Below are 13737 nucleotides of genomic sequence, written 5' to 3' on the forward strand. Positions count from 1 at the left end.
GTCGGAGACAGTGCGATTGGCACAGGACAGAGTGGAGTTTAGGGCTGTTGTATATAGGGTCGCTATGAGTTGCAGGCAACTCGACCGCACATAACAACAACAACAACAATGATGGGCAAGGTCCAATGGTGATTAATTTTATAAAACATAATGCATGGGAATAATTGTATGAACCACAATGTGGATGAAGAATAGTGTGAAACACAATGCATACGAACTCTGTAAGCAAATCAATATACAGTTAAAATATTTTAAAAATCAAAGAGCTCAACCAAGAGTCCAGTAGGCGATGGGGTAGGGCTCTTTATCTTATGAGAAGTGAACAGTAAGATGGTTCACTAATTATTTTTTAATAATTCCTTTTCTTTGGAGTTATTACGTTCCTTTGTTGTTTAAATCTCAAGTGGTTTGGATTCATGTGCTTCATCATAATTTTACAAAATATCATTTTATTCCAAAGAAAATCTACTAAGCTTTTTCACTTCTTGCTAATCAAAAGAAAACATAAACTTAGATAAAAAAATAGTCTAGCATACTTCAAGTGTATGCAATGCCAGCAGCTAAGAGTCTACACACATCTCCTCACAGTCAAAGCCACCTCGCCAGAAGTTCACAAAGCCTGACTTAGGCTAGTTCTGAAATGGGGCCCTCCTTCTCAAGGGGTGAAAAGACAGCTCTGCAAAGGGTCCCTCCTCAGGGCCATGGGTGGGGTGAGGGGTGGAGGGTGGGGAGTGTTCATAAGGATCGCCAGGAGGCCAGTGGAGTCAAGTGCCCAGGCCTAGTTTGAGGGGAGGTGGTGAGCAGGCTTCCTGGAAGGGACTTGAGGGGTGACCACTGCCAGAGGAGAATGCAAAGTCCTCCTCCACAGTCACAGCTCAGCCCCATGTGCCCACACTCAGCACGCACCAGGATAGGTCCCCTGACTGTGAGTAAGACACAGTCCTCCTGAGCAAAGAACAAATTTAGGAAAAATAATTTGGGGGACACTCTTTTTCCTTTTTTCCCCAGCAGAGCCCCCTGATGAAGCACCGTGTGGCTTGGGGCTGGAAAGCACGTAAGGTCATATGGTAAGCTTGGTCTTCCAGGAACAGCTGGTGAATGAAGGCAAGAAGTGAGACCAGGGACAGGAGGCACTGGTGGCAAGAAGGGAGCAGAACAGAGTCCGAGGGCAGAAGTCTGTGGACACGGAGTCCAGGAAACACTTCTTAGTTACTGAGGTAAGGGAGAGTCAAGGGGGTTGAGAACAGGGCGGGGGGGGCTGTTGTTGTTGTTAGGTGTCGTCAAGTACCACCCTAAGAAGAACAGATCTGAATCCTGTTCTATCCTGTACCATACTTACACTTCTTGACACACAACAGCCCACTGCGGCAATCACACTGTCAATCCAGCTGGTCAGGAGTGTTCCTCTCCTTCACCAATCCTCCACCCTTCCCAGCATAATGTCCTTCTCCAGGGAATAGCCTCTCCCAGTAACATGCCCAAAGTATGTGAGGCGAAGCTTTACCTCCAAAGAGCACTCCAGCTGCACATTCTTCAAGACATACCTGTTCATTTTCTGGCTGTTCATGGGATATTCAGCGCTCTTCTCCAACACCACAGTTCAAGGCATCAATTCTTCTTCTGTCATCATTATGCACTGGCCAGTTCTCAGATGCATAAGAAGTGATCAGAAAGATCATGGCCTGAATCAGATATACCTTAGTCCTCAAAGTGACATCATGGCTCCTCCATAATTTAGAGAGGTCCCTGACAGAAGACTTTCCCAGTGCAATACGACTCTTGACTTCCTGATTATGGATCAAAGTAGGATGAAGTTGTTGACAGTTTCAATCTTTTCTCCATCATGATTTTTTTTCTATTGGTTCAGTGGTAAGATTTTGTTTTGTTTTGTTTTCTTGATGCTGAGATGCAACGCATATTCTTTGATCTTCTGCAACAAGTACTTCAAGTCTTCCTCACTTTTAATAAGCAAAGTTGTTTCATCTACATAACACGGGTTATTGATGAGTCTTCCTCATGTTCTTGATGTCAAATTCTTCTTCACAGAGTCCTGCCTCTTGAATAATTTGCTCAGCATACAGACTGAATAGGTATAGAGAAAGAATACAACTTTGAAGTATTCCCTACTTAATTTTAAACTATGTAGTGTTCCCTTGCTCTGTTCACACAGTGCCTCTTGGCCAAGGTATAGGTTTTACATGAGCACAATTAAGTGTTCTGGGATTCCCACTCTTCTCAATGTTACCCATAACTTGTTATGATCCACACAGTCAAATGCCTCTGCATGGTCAATCAAGCATAAATAGTTATACTGCCCTGGACATACTCACCGTTGTGCCAAGAAATCTGGAGGACTACTACCTGGCCAATTGAATGAAAGAGATATTTATTCCCATTCCAAAGAAAGGTGACCAAACGGAGTGTGGAAATTATCAAACAGTATCACTAACATGCAAGCACAATCTGCTAAAGGTTATCCAAAAAGGACTGAAGTAGTACATCAACAGAGAACTTCCAAAAGTACAGTCTGGGTTTAGAAGAGGTCTTGGCAGAAAGCAGAGAGTATCACAGGAATGTCTATCTGTTTTTCATTAACTATGCAAAGTACAGATCACAACAAATTGTAGTTAACCTTGAGGAGAATGGGAATCCCAGAACACTTGACTGTGCTGATGTGAAACCTATACTTGGACCAGGAAGAAGGAGTCCTCAAAATACAGCAGGGAAACACTTTGTGGCTCAAAATCAGGGACGGAGTGCACCTGGGATGCATCCTGTCTCCAAACCTTTTCCATCTATATGCAGAATAGATCATTCAGGAGGCTGGAATTTATAAGGAGGATGTGGCATCCGGATAGGCAGAAGACTCATCAACAATATGCATTATGCAGATGACACAACCTTGCTTCCTGAAACTGAGGAGACCCTGAAGTGCTTGCTGCAGAAGGTCAAGGACTGTTGTCTTTAATATGGTTTGAAGCTCAACATCAAGAAGACAAAGATTCTCACCCCTGGGCCAACTGGCAGCACTATGCTAGATGGAAAAGAGATTGAGGTTATTAACATTTGCAGTTTGCTCAGCTCCATGATCAAGACTCTTGGCACCAGTAGTCAGGAAATCAAAACACAAATTATATTCAGAAAATCTGCCTTCAGGGACCTCTCCAGAGTACTGAGAAGCAATAATGTCACTCTAGAGACAAGGTGCACCTGATCCAGGCTATGGTCTTTGCAATTACTTGCTATGCACCGAAGAGCTGGACTAAGGATGACAGAAGAATCGATACCTTTGAGTTGTGGTGCTGGAGAAGAATCTTGAACATATCATGGACTGCTAAGAAAACAAATAGGTCTGTCTTGGAGAGGGGAAAACAAAATTTCTCCTTAGAGGCTAGGATTTTGAATAAGCTCTGCCTCACATATTTTAGCCCAGGAGGGACCAATCCTTAGAGAAGGACATCATGCTTGGATGAGTGGGGGGACAGCACAGGAGAGGAAAACCCCAGATAAGATGGACTGATATAGTAACTGGGGCAATGGGGGCAGGTATATAGGAGTCAGTGAGACTGGCTAAGGACAGGGCAGACCTCAGAGCTGTTGTACATAGGGTTGCTATGAGTCACAGGTGACTCAACGGCACATAACAACCACATTCTTTACTTTCAGTCAGGATCCACCTGACATCAGCAATGATATCCCTGGTGCCATGGTCTCTTCAGGGGGATGCTATGATACAAATGGCACTACAGAAAGATTGAGACAAAAATCCATTACCCTGGCATCAACATCAACCCATGGCACACCCATATGTGTTAGAACTGGCTCCATGGACTTTTCAGTGTTTGACTTTTTAGAAGTAGCTCATCAGGCCTATCTTCAAGGTGGAAGACTAGGTAGACTTGAACCTCCAACCTTTTTGCTAGCAGCTCAGCACTTTAACCATCTGATGTATCCTAGAACTCTCCAGAAAGGTTACTTGAGCCAAACAGAGTACAATGGGAATGAAGCAACAATTCTAAGATGTGTACTTATTGAGCACAGAAGCAACACTGGACTGTCCTGAGAAATTTGTATTGGTCATTACTTAATTCTTCCCTCACATAAGAGCCTAAGGCAGGTGAGGAAAGTCACTCTGGGAGAATTGGGGTGACCCAGTCAGCTGCAGGACAGTGTCCTCTGCTGCTTCCTGGGTATGTATGCATCTCTAGGCAAGTCCCTTCAGATGCCAGGCCTCAGCCACCTTCTCTGTAAACCAGGGCTCAAAACTGCCCCTCTCAGCATGGTTCTCCTAGACCCTGAAGATGAGAACCACCCTGTGCACCACAGATCGACATCTGAGAAGCCCTCACAGACCTCACTGTTTTTAAGAGGAAGGCTCAGTAACCGCAGGAGATTTTCTTGAAAGGCTGATTTTCACCCCTGCAGCTCTGGCCTGTTGAGTCTTTTATCTGTGAAGAGTCTGAAAGGAATTCTCTGATGCTGACAAACTCTGGGAGATGTCCAAGGGCCTTGACACAGAATCACACGCTCTGTGGGAGGGCATACTGCTGGGAACGTTTAGTGGATTCCAACAATGTTAAACAGGTTAAGAAGAGAGGGTGGGCCCTGGGTCCCTGGCCTTGCACCCCTCTAGAGACCCTCGTCTGCCTAGACAGGATTGGGGGTAGTAGGTGCCTCGGTTTCAGTTTTGCCTCTGGGGAAAAGGAATAGGAGGACCCCAGGGAGGACTGACCTTGGTTCCTATGAACAGGCCTCTCCCGTCTCTCACCTGGGATGGACCAGAGAAGCTTCCCCCAGGAGGAAGGCAGATTCCTCTAGAGGATAGGTTTGTGAGTCCTGCATCATGACTCCTAGAATACTTGGAGAAGTCTGGAGGGCTCTGAGGACGACCCCAGCAGCCTTGTCTATTTGAGGGCTCCATGTGCCAGCTTATTCCCAGGAGGCCTCTCCAACCTTAAAGACCTTCCCACTCAGTCACAAAAGGATAAATACTGTACAGTGCCACTGTTGTAAAGCGGGACTGACTTTGGCGCTGAGGGGAGACTGACAAAAAAGGGGATAAATAATGTATACTGCATTGAAACAGATAAGGAAGAAAACTGTTTAAAGGGGATATATGATCAGGTATTATTGTCATGACAGGAGTCCAGAATGAAGGCTGCATAGTGGAGTGGACCTGGGGCGGGGGGAGTGTATAACAATGAAAGAATTTTTCTTCATTTTCAAAGAGAAGAGCAAATTGTGGGGAGGGATGGGCAGGGAGAAAAGTGTAACAATAAATAAAAGGAAACCCTAGGTCTCTGTAAACTTTCATTAAAGTTAATTAAAAAAAATTATTATTATTTTTTTTTATAAAAGACCTCCCCAATGATTGCTGGGACAGTGGATTCAACAGAAATGGCCTTGGGCCGGTCACAGCTCTCTGGGCCTCATTTTCCCCCATTAGACATGGCAGTCTGGTATGAACTAGTGGTCCTCTGAGTATGAATTAGTGGCCAGCATCGACAGGAAACTGTTAGACACACTGCCAGGATTGCTGGGGTGACTCCACAGCAGCTGGAGAGCCCCAGCTCTTGGGAGTGTCTGTAGGACCTCAAAGTGGCAGTCTGTCCTCTGTAGGACCTCAAGGTGGCAGTCTGTCCTCTGTAGGACAGCTCTCTGGAGAATGATGGTGGAGCCGCAAACCAGCTCCAGGTGGGTAGATCTCCTCCATGCCATTTGGTGCTTCCTGTTTTGATCACCCCCTGGGCTTCCTGGGAGGACTCTACAGATCATGCAAACCAAGCACCAGACACACAGGCAGTGGTCTCACTACGCAAACCCATGGCCATGGAGCCAAGTCGACGGCTCTGACTAAGGCTGGGCTCACAGCACCTGTACAGCTGAATCTCAGGTTCCTGTGTGCCAGCTGCCAGGCACCTAGTACAGTAGATGCTGCCTCCCAAACCCTCTGAACTGATCTCCCTCTCTCCAGGGCAAAGGCACGTGACACGAGGGTGACTGGGCATGAAGCAGGCCTGGCTAAGGGTGTGAGAGCCCTCCAGAAATGTCCCATTTCTTTGTTTACTTGTTTATTCTTTGCTTTCCTCCTGTGAATGCCAGCTCCATGAGGGCAAAAGGTCAAAGCATGTTCACTGGGCTACGTGTTGAGGGTTCTTCCTCGTAAAGGGCCACACTGACATGAGTACCTGATTTTGAATGCATATAGTTGTTGTTGTTGTTATGTGCCGTTGAGTCGCTTGCGACTCACAGCGACCCTATGTACAATAGCTCTAAACTCTGCTCTGTCCTGTGCCAATCTCATTGCCTCCGACACACTCATCCCGATTGCCCCAGTCACCAAATGAATCCATCTCCCAGAGGGCCTTCCCCTCCTGCGCCTGCCCTCCACCCTCCCAAGCATGATGTCCCTCTCCAAAGACCAGTTTCTCCTTACAACATGGCCAAAGTTATGTCAGGCGAGGCCTCAGAATCCTTACCTCCAAGAAGCAGCCCAGTTTAACCCTCTCCAGGATGAATGTGTTTGTTCTCTTAGCAGTCCATGGCACCTTCAGCACTCTTTTCCAACACCGAAGCTCAAAAGCATCAATTCTCCTTCTATCCTCCTTGGTCACTGTCCAGCTCTCTGATGCATAACAAGTGATTGCAAAAACCATGGCCTGTACCAGACGCACCTTTGTCTCCAGAGACACACCGCGGCTCTTGAGTACTTTAGAGAGGTCCCTAACAGCAGACTTTTCCATGGCAATATGTCTTTTAATTTCCTGGCTGCTGGTGCCAAGAGTGTTGACTGTGGAGCCAAGCAAACTAAAGCTGTAAACAATCTCAGTCTCTCCACCATCCATCCTGACGCTGCCAATTGGTCCAGTGGTGAGAATCTTTGTCTTCTTGACATTGAGCCTCAATCCATATTGAAGGCTACAGTCCCTGACCCTCTGCAGCAAGCGCTTCAGGTCCTCCTCAGTTTCGGCAAGCAGGGTTGTGTCATCTACATAACACAGATTGTTTATGGATCTTCCACCAATCCTGATGCCACATTTCTCCTCATAGAGTCCAGCCTCCTGGATGATCTGTTCTGCACACAAGTTGAAAAGGTATGGAGACAGGACACATTCCTGGCGTACGCCCTTCCCAATTTTGAACCATGCAGTGTTCCTTGCTCTGTTCGGACAACTGCCTCTTTGTTCAAGTATAAGTTTCGCATTAGCATGATCAAGTGTTCTGGGATTCCCATTCTTCTCAGAATCAGCCACAGTTTGTTATGGTCCACACAGTCAAACGCCTTTGCATAATCAATGAAGCACAGATAGACATTCCTCTGGTATTCCCTGCTTTCAGCCAAGATCCATTTAACATTAGCTACAATATCCCTAGTACCACGACCCCTTCTAAACCCAGCCTGGACTTCTGGCAGTTCTCTGTTGATGTGCTGTTCCAGTCGTTTTTGGATAATCTTCAGTAGAATCTTGCTTGCATGTGAAATCAATATTGTTCTGTAGTTTCCACACTCTGTTAATACCAAAAATCTCTACAAAACGGGAAATCATCACCTATGAGGCAGATCTTTCTGTAGGTGAACAAATAATAACTTTTAAAAAGGGCCAGAGTGTTACCATTGCCAGAGATCTCTGAAAGGGAGGACTGAGAAAAGAAAGGACATTGTCACAGGACAGCAGAGATGACACTGGAATAAAATGCTATTTCTACTTTGTCCAAATCGCTGAAAATGAAAAATCCTTCCTGCTCATCAAAAAAATCTATTCCCAAGACCCTAAGTTATACCATCCTGGATATCAACTGTTTGGCTAGCTTTCCCAGATACTTTTCTCTCCCTTCTGTATGGGACAGGAATCTGAAGGAACGAGCGCATCTGGTGGCCTCTGGTCTAAGGAGCTGAGCTGTTAGATCAAAGATGGTGCCTCTCTGGCTGTCTGGTTCCCCCAGCAGTTCTGCAGGGAGAAAGGCAGGCAATCTCCTTCTGCTCACTGTCCAGCCCACCAGAGAGCTGGCTGTGAGTCACACCCAACAGAAGGGCAAGGAGAGGCTGAGAAAGAGAGAGAGAGAGAAGGGAAGGGGCTTTGAGCTCTGACGCTCTATATCACTTCTTTATATATAAATTTTTTTTAAAAAATAAATTTTTCTTTTATATTGGTTTGCTTACAAAGTTCGTACACAATATGTTTCACACTATCCTTCATTCACACCATGTTTCATACAATCATTCCCGTTCATTACATTTTTTTAAACTAATCAACATTGTACTATGCCCACCATTGCCCTGTCTTTCCAGATCCCCACTGGCTCTTTCCCATTTCCTTTATCCATCCCTCCCTCCACCCATTAAATTGTATGTCTGAGGATCCAAGGGCGGAGGGCAGGAACAGAGGAGTGAGGACGGGCAGGCAGGAAATCATAGGGTCTAAGACACTTCTTGCTGTGAGCTTCTTTGGTGCAGTTTGACACATCCAGCAGGACTTAAGAAGTGATCCCCAGGCCTTACTAGCACTAGTGGAAGACAGGATACTGCTCTGTTTACTCAGGCCTGAGAGGTTTTCAGAAAAGGTTCTCTTGGCTTCATTAACCTACAGCCAGGTGGAAGGGGGTGGCCAGGAGCCAACAGCAGAGACAGAACCCTCTCCTGCTGCCAGTCATTCAGGGGGCTCTGGTGAATTACTTCAAGAAAGTAGTCCTCATTGCAATACAACTCGTGGTCATTAAGACATGTTTTGAGACTAAGCATTCTTTCATGATTAAATGACAACATTGTCTTTAAAAGTCACTTTAAGAAGAGTTGCAAGCAGCTACCTGGAAAATAATTATTTTATTCATGATAAAAAAAAACCCTTAGAATCCTCTTGCTTTAAATACTTAATATTATCCTTGGATGGGGGAAAAGAAGTAGCTGCTTATTTATATTTAAATCATTAGCACAAGGGATAAAAGCCAATCTCTTTCTCCATCCCTTCCTCCCTTAAACTATGAAAACAAACTGACCTGGCTGCCGGAAGCAGCTTTCAGACATGAAATGTGGCCTAACCCTGCAGAGTGATCCTGGAAGGGAAGGAAGGCCATGAGGAAACTGTAGCTCAAAATGACATTGGCCCAAGGCCTTACTGTAGGTTAGTGATGCACTTCAACTGACCTGCGCTGCAGGACGCACAGCGTCATGTAAACCAAACACGTAACAGAAAGTGGGGTAGGGCTGGTGCCTCTCTCCTGGACTCAGTTCTAGCTGAGGATCCACAGTCTACTTTCCAGCAAGATCTCTTTTGTCCTTCTGCAGCATGTCTCTCTCTGAGCCTTCTCTGGTCCGAGCATCCTCCTGGGTTCTAACCCCACTGTGGCTATTTACAACACGAAGCGTGGGCCTGTGCCTCTGTAGCTCCACCGCCAGACTTCCTGCTCCTCTCCTGCTAATCTCCCTGCACTGAGTCACGCACAAGCAGAACTTCTTCGTCTTCTGATGACTCATGGATTATCAACCCTTCTCTTAGCTGGTCAGTATCAGGAAGACCAGAAACCACCCTGTCCTATTCACAGCTGGGTCCAGCAGGTCTCTGACTCAGGATGGTAGCTCTGTAAATATCTCAAAGCTAGAATCTGGAAGATATCTCTTTTTTGTTTTCTTCCTTAGATATGAATGGTGATCAAGGAAGAAATAGTGCCGAGATTTGTATAAATACGATCATTACCAGAAATGAAAAGTCTGACAAAAATGGTGTTTACCACTGCTGAAAATAGCCCACACCTGGAGCAGAGAGCTGCTCGGGACAGGAAGAGCTGAAAAAGGCTCGTTCCACTTTATACACAGCCACCGCGTGCTAAGGAAAGCTGCTCCCACTGCCACTTGAAGAGGCCCCCCAACTCAGGTTAAGGCTCACCTTCAGGAGAGTTCAGGTGCATGTCAGCAGATGTGGACAGACAGTTCTGCTTACTTGGGGACCTGGCAGAGCTGGCCCAGGGGACTCCAATGGCCGACTCTCCCAGGGGGTGCTGGTTAAGGGTGATTCCCTAATAGCTCGAGAACCCAGGCAAGGACATGAACCCTTTGGCCAACTCAAGCTCCACGAAGAATTGAAGGGTCAGCTGAACCCCATGTCTCTGTGGGAACAAATGAGTGCTAAGCACAATAACACACACACACACACACACACACACACACACACACACACACACACACACACACACACTCTGCAGGAGCAAGGAAAGATGGGCAGTCCCCACCTCACGCAGACAGGGCTAGGAGGGGGTTAACTGCCAACCTGCGGACTCCAGAGCCCACCAGCTCCCTACACAGCAATTCCCAGCCTCACGACACCTGTAATCACTTGATGTGCTAATAACCTTCTGCCTTAGTTTCTCTCCCAGACTCACCGTACATGCCAGGCCCAGGGCCTGCTGACACCCAGGGTGAGCCCTGTAGCCCCACTCCTTACTAGGGGGCTGGAGTCCTATTCCTAGCCACATATGTCAACACCTGCTCACCTCCCAATACACCCCTGCTAGTGCCTTCTGAGGGCCTTTCCCCTCCTTCCCTCTCTCACTCAGGGCGCCCATCCTCCTGATCCCTCCCTCCCTCCCTCCCTCCTCTCCAGCCCATCTTCTCTGCATCCTTCCCTTTGCCAGGACAAGTTCTCCAAAGGTAACAGCCAAGGCAAGCTCCATAAGCCCCCTCTCATGGACAAGGAAGCACGGGATAGCTGGGAAGGCGCTTTCTCCAGCACCCACACTGCATGCTGGCATGTTATCTCCGGCCTTGGGCAGTGCCGGCCTCTCCCGCTCTGAGCCTGTGCTCCCTCAGGGCCCCTGCATCTCTGTCATTTCTACCCTTCTCTAGAAGGCTGGCTCCTTCTCAGCACAAATGTACCTGCCACACAGAGGAGCCTTTCAAGTCATGGTTTTGTAATTCGTACCAAAGTTTGCAGGAGTGGCATCCATTTCCTAAATAACATACTTCCATAAACTCTATGAACTTTGATAAATGTTGATAGAGAAAGGCTTTAGGACTTTTGTTCATACGGTCGCTATGAGTCGTTCTCGACTTGAAGGCAATCAACAACAACAACAACAATCACCAAAAGTTTGCAGTTAAAGACTCCTCCAAATTACTGAAGAGTAATGATGTCTCTCCTCAAATGACTGAAGAGTAATTATGTCAGTTTGAGGACTAAGGTGCACCTGATTCAGGCCATGGTCTTTCCAATTATTTGCTATGTATCTGAGAGCTGGACAATTAATATGATGACAGAAGAAGAATGGATGCCTTTGAGCTGTGATGTTGGAGAAGAGCACTGAGCATCCCATGGATGGATAAAAGAACAAACAAGTATGTCTTGAAGCAGGTGCAGCCAGAGTGCTCTTTGGAGGCAAGGATGATGAGGCTTTATTTCACATACTTCAGACATGTTGCTAGGAGGGGCTATTCCTAGGAGAGGGACATGATGCTGGGAAGGCTGAAGGGTTGGCAAAGAAGAGGAAGACCCTTAAGCAAGTGGACTGACACAGGTGCTGTGTGTCAGGCTATGTAAGAATGGCACAGGATAGAAAAGGGTTCAGATCTGTTGTTCACAAGGTGGCTATGAGTCGTACTTGACTCGACGGCACCTAACAACCACCACCACCAAAAGACTCAGGAAGTCTATGCAAATAAGGTGCCTGTGGCCCACTGAAGGAATTGCATACCTCACAATAATACAAATAAGGTGCACAGCACCATTGTAAGTAAGCTGTATGGAACCCTGAACATGGACTTGGTCAGTTTTGCCAATCTGCAGGAGAAAATGAAATGCAGGCACCCACACTGAGCTGGGAAGGGGCGGCACACGAGGTCACTGTACCCTCCTCTCAGCCACACGTGGAGGACTTGTGTGAGTCACAGGTGAGGGATGAGCAAAGAGTACATGACTTGAAGGGGGCCACCAGGCGCCCTGGGCAGGGAAAGAGCCAGTCAGTGGCCTTACAGGAGTCAGTGTCACCAAGTGTGGTAAGAGTGTCCCATCACTGCTCCCCTGACCCATGGAACAGCCTCCAGACCATGCAGAGCCCGTAGCAGTGCTAATTATCAATGTTAATCATAAGCTAACATGAGATTAAATAGAGCCACTAAATGCTCAAATATACTATTTCTTTGCTTATACGATTACTAGGGAGCTCTGGTGGCCCAGTGGCAAGAAGCTGTGCTGCAATCCCAAAGGCACATGGTTCGAGGCCAACAGGTGCTCCACGGGAGAAGGATGGACAATCTCCTCCTGTGTGATCAACAGCTTCTGAAAACCTGCTGGAGGGTCAGCTATGGGTCAGTTCTGACTCAAAGGTAAACAACACACGAGTACTAACAAAACTGTTTCAAAAAGCCATTCTACACTGCGTTGGAATATTAGTTATCATTTTAGTACCAGAAGTCTCCTTTGATTTCTCTCCTTCATTAAAAAAAAATGTTCTTGATAGAGGTTCACCAACACTGCTTAGCACAGAACTGTGGTTAAAGACTAGCATTAGACCTCTTCAGGGAAACATACACACAGTACAAAGTGTAGAACATAAGAAACAAAACCAGCAGCAATGAAAACAAGTGTGCCTGTTTACAGTACGTGCAAACAGAAACACATGACTCCAGGCAGCACAGGAACTGGTAACAATGACGGCTCTGAGCAGAGGGCATGAAAAGGCTCAAAACGTAAATTAGCAAAGTATTTAAATCTTGTAAATTAGAATATATCATCGACTGCTAGGAGAGCAAACAGGTTTGTCCTAGAGAGGGTGAAGCCAGAATGCTCCTCGGAGTCAAGGATTCTGAAGCTTCGTCTGACACACTTTGGGCATGCTGCAAGGAGGGACTGGTCCTTGGAGAGGGATATCATGTTTGGGAGAGCGGAGGGTCGGTACAGGAGAGGAAGACCCTCAATGAGATGGATCAATTCTGTGATTGGGGTGGTGGGAATGAGTGTGTCAGAGACAGCCAGGTTGCCACAGGATAGAACGGCATTTAGGGCTCTTGTACATAGGGTCGCTATGAGTCGCAAGCAACTCAACAGCACATAACAACAACAACAAACTAGGGTGATAAAACATGTTTGTGTTATTTTTAGTGCTGTTGGGTCCCACTGACTCAGTTTTGGCTCAGGGACCCAACAGCAGAACGAAATGCCGTCCATCCTGTGCCATCCTCATTATGGTCGGGTCCAGCAGAAGCCACTGACAGTCCATCTCAACGACAGCCGTCCTCCTCCTCGCTAACCCTCTACGTTACCAAGGAGGATGTCTTTCCCCAGGTACTGGTCCCTCCTCATTTGTTGCTGTGTCCCACTGAGTTGGAACCAGCTCACAGCTGACCCTGCAGTGGGTGTTCACAGGCAGTAATTCCCACGGGAGGAGACCATTCATCTTTCTCCTAGGCAGTAGTAGCTGGTGGGTTCAAACCCAGTGCCTTCAGGTTGACAGCACTTACTTCTTACTCAACTCCTTACACCTAGGCCACCTCCTAACAAAGTATGTGAGATAAAACCCTGCTATTCTTGCTTCTAAAGACATGAGAAATACTTCTTGGTGCTCTTTCCAAAAGCATCTCTTTATCTATTGTTGTTGTGTACCACAGAGTCAGAACGGACCCAAAGCTGACCCTCTGGCAGGTTTGCAGAGGCAGTTAATCGCACGAAAGGAGACTGTCCATCCTTCTCCCGCAGAGTACCTGGTGGGATTAGAACCACTTGCCTTCAGGATTGCAGAGCAGCTTCTTGC

The sequence above is a fragment of the Elephantulus edwardii genome, unplaced genomic scaffold (assembly GCF_000299155.1).
Source record: "Elephantulus edwardii isolate Elephantulus edwardi_28Jun2011 unplaced genomic scaffold, EleEdw1.0 scaffold00322, whole genome shotgun sequence".
NCBI lineage: Eukaryota > Metazoa > Chordata > Mammalia > Macroscelidea > Macroscelididae > Elephantulus > Elephantulus edwardii.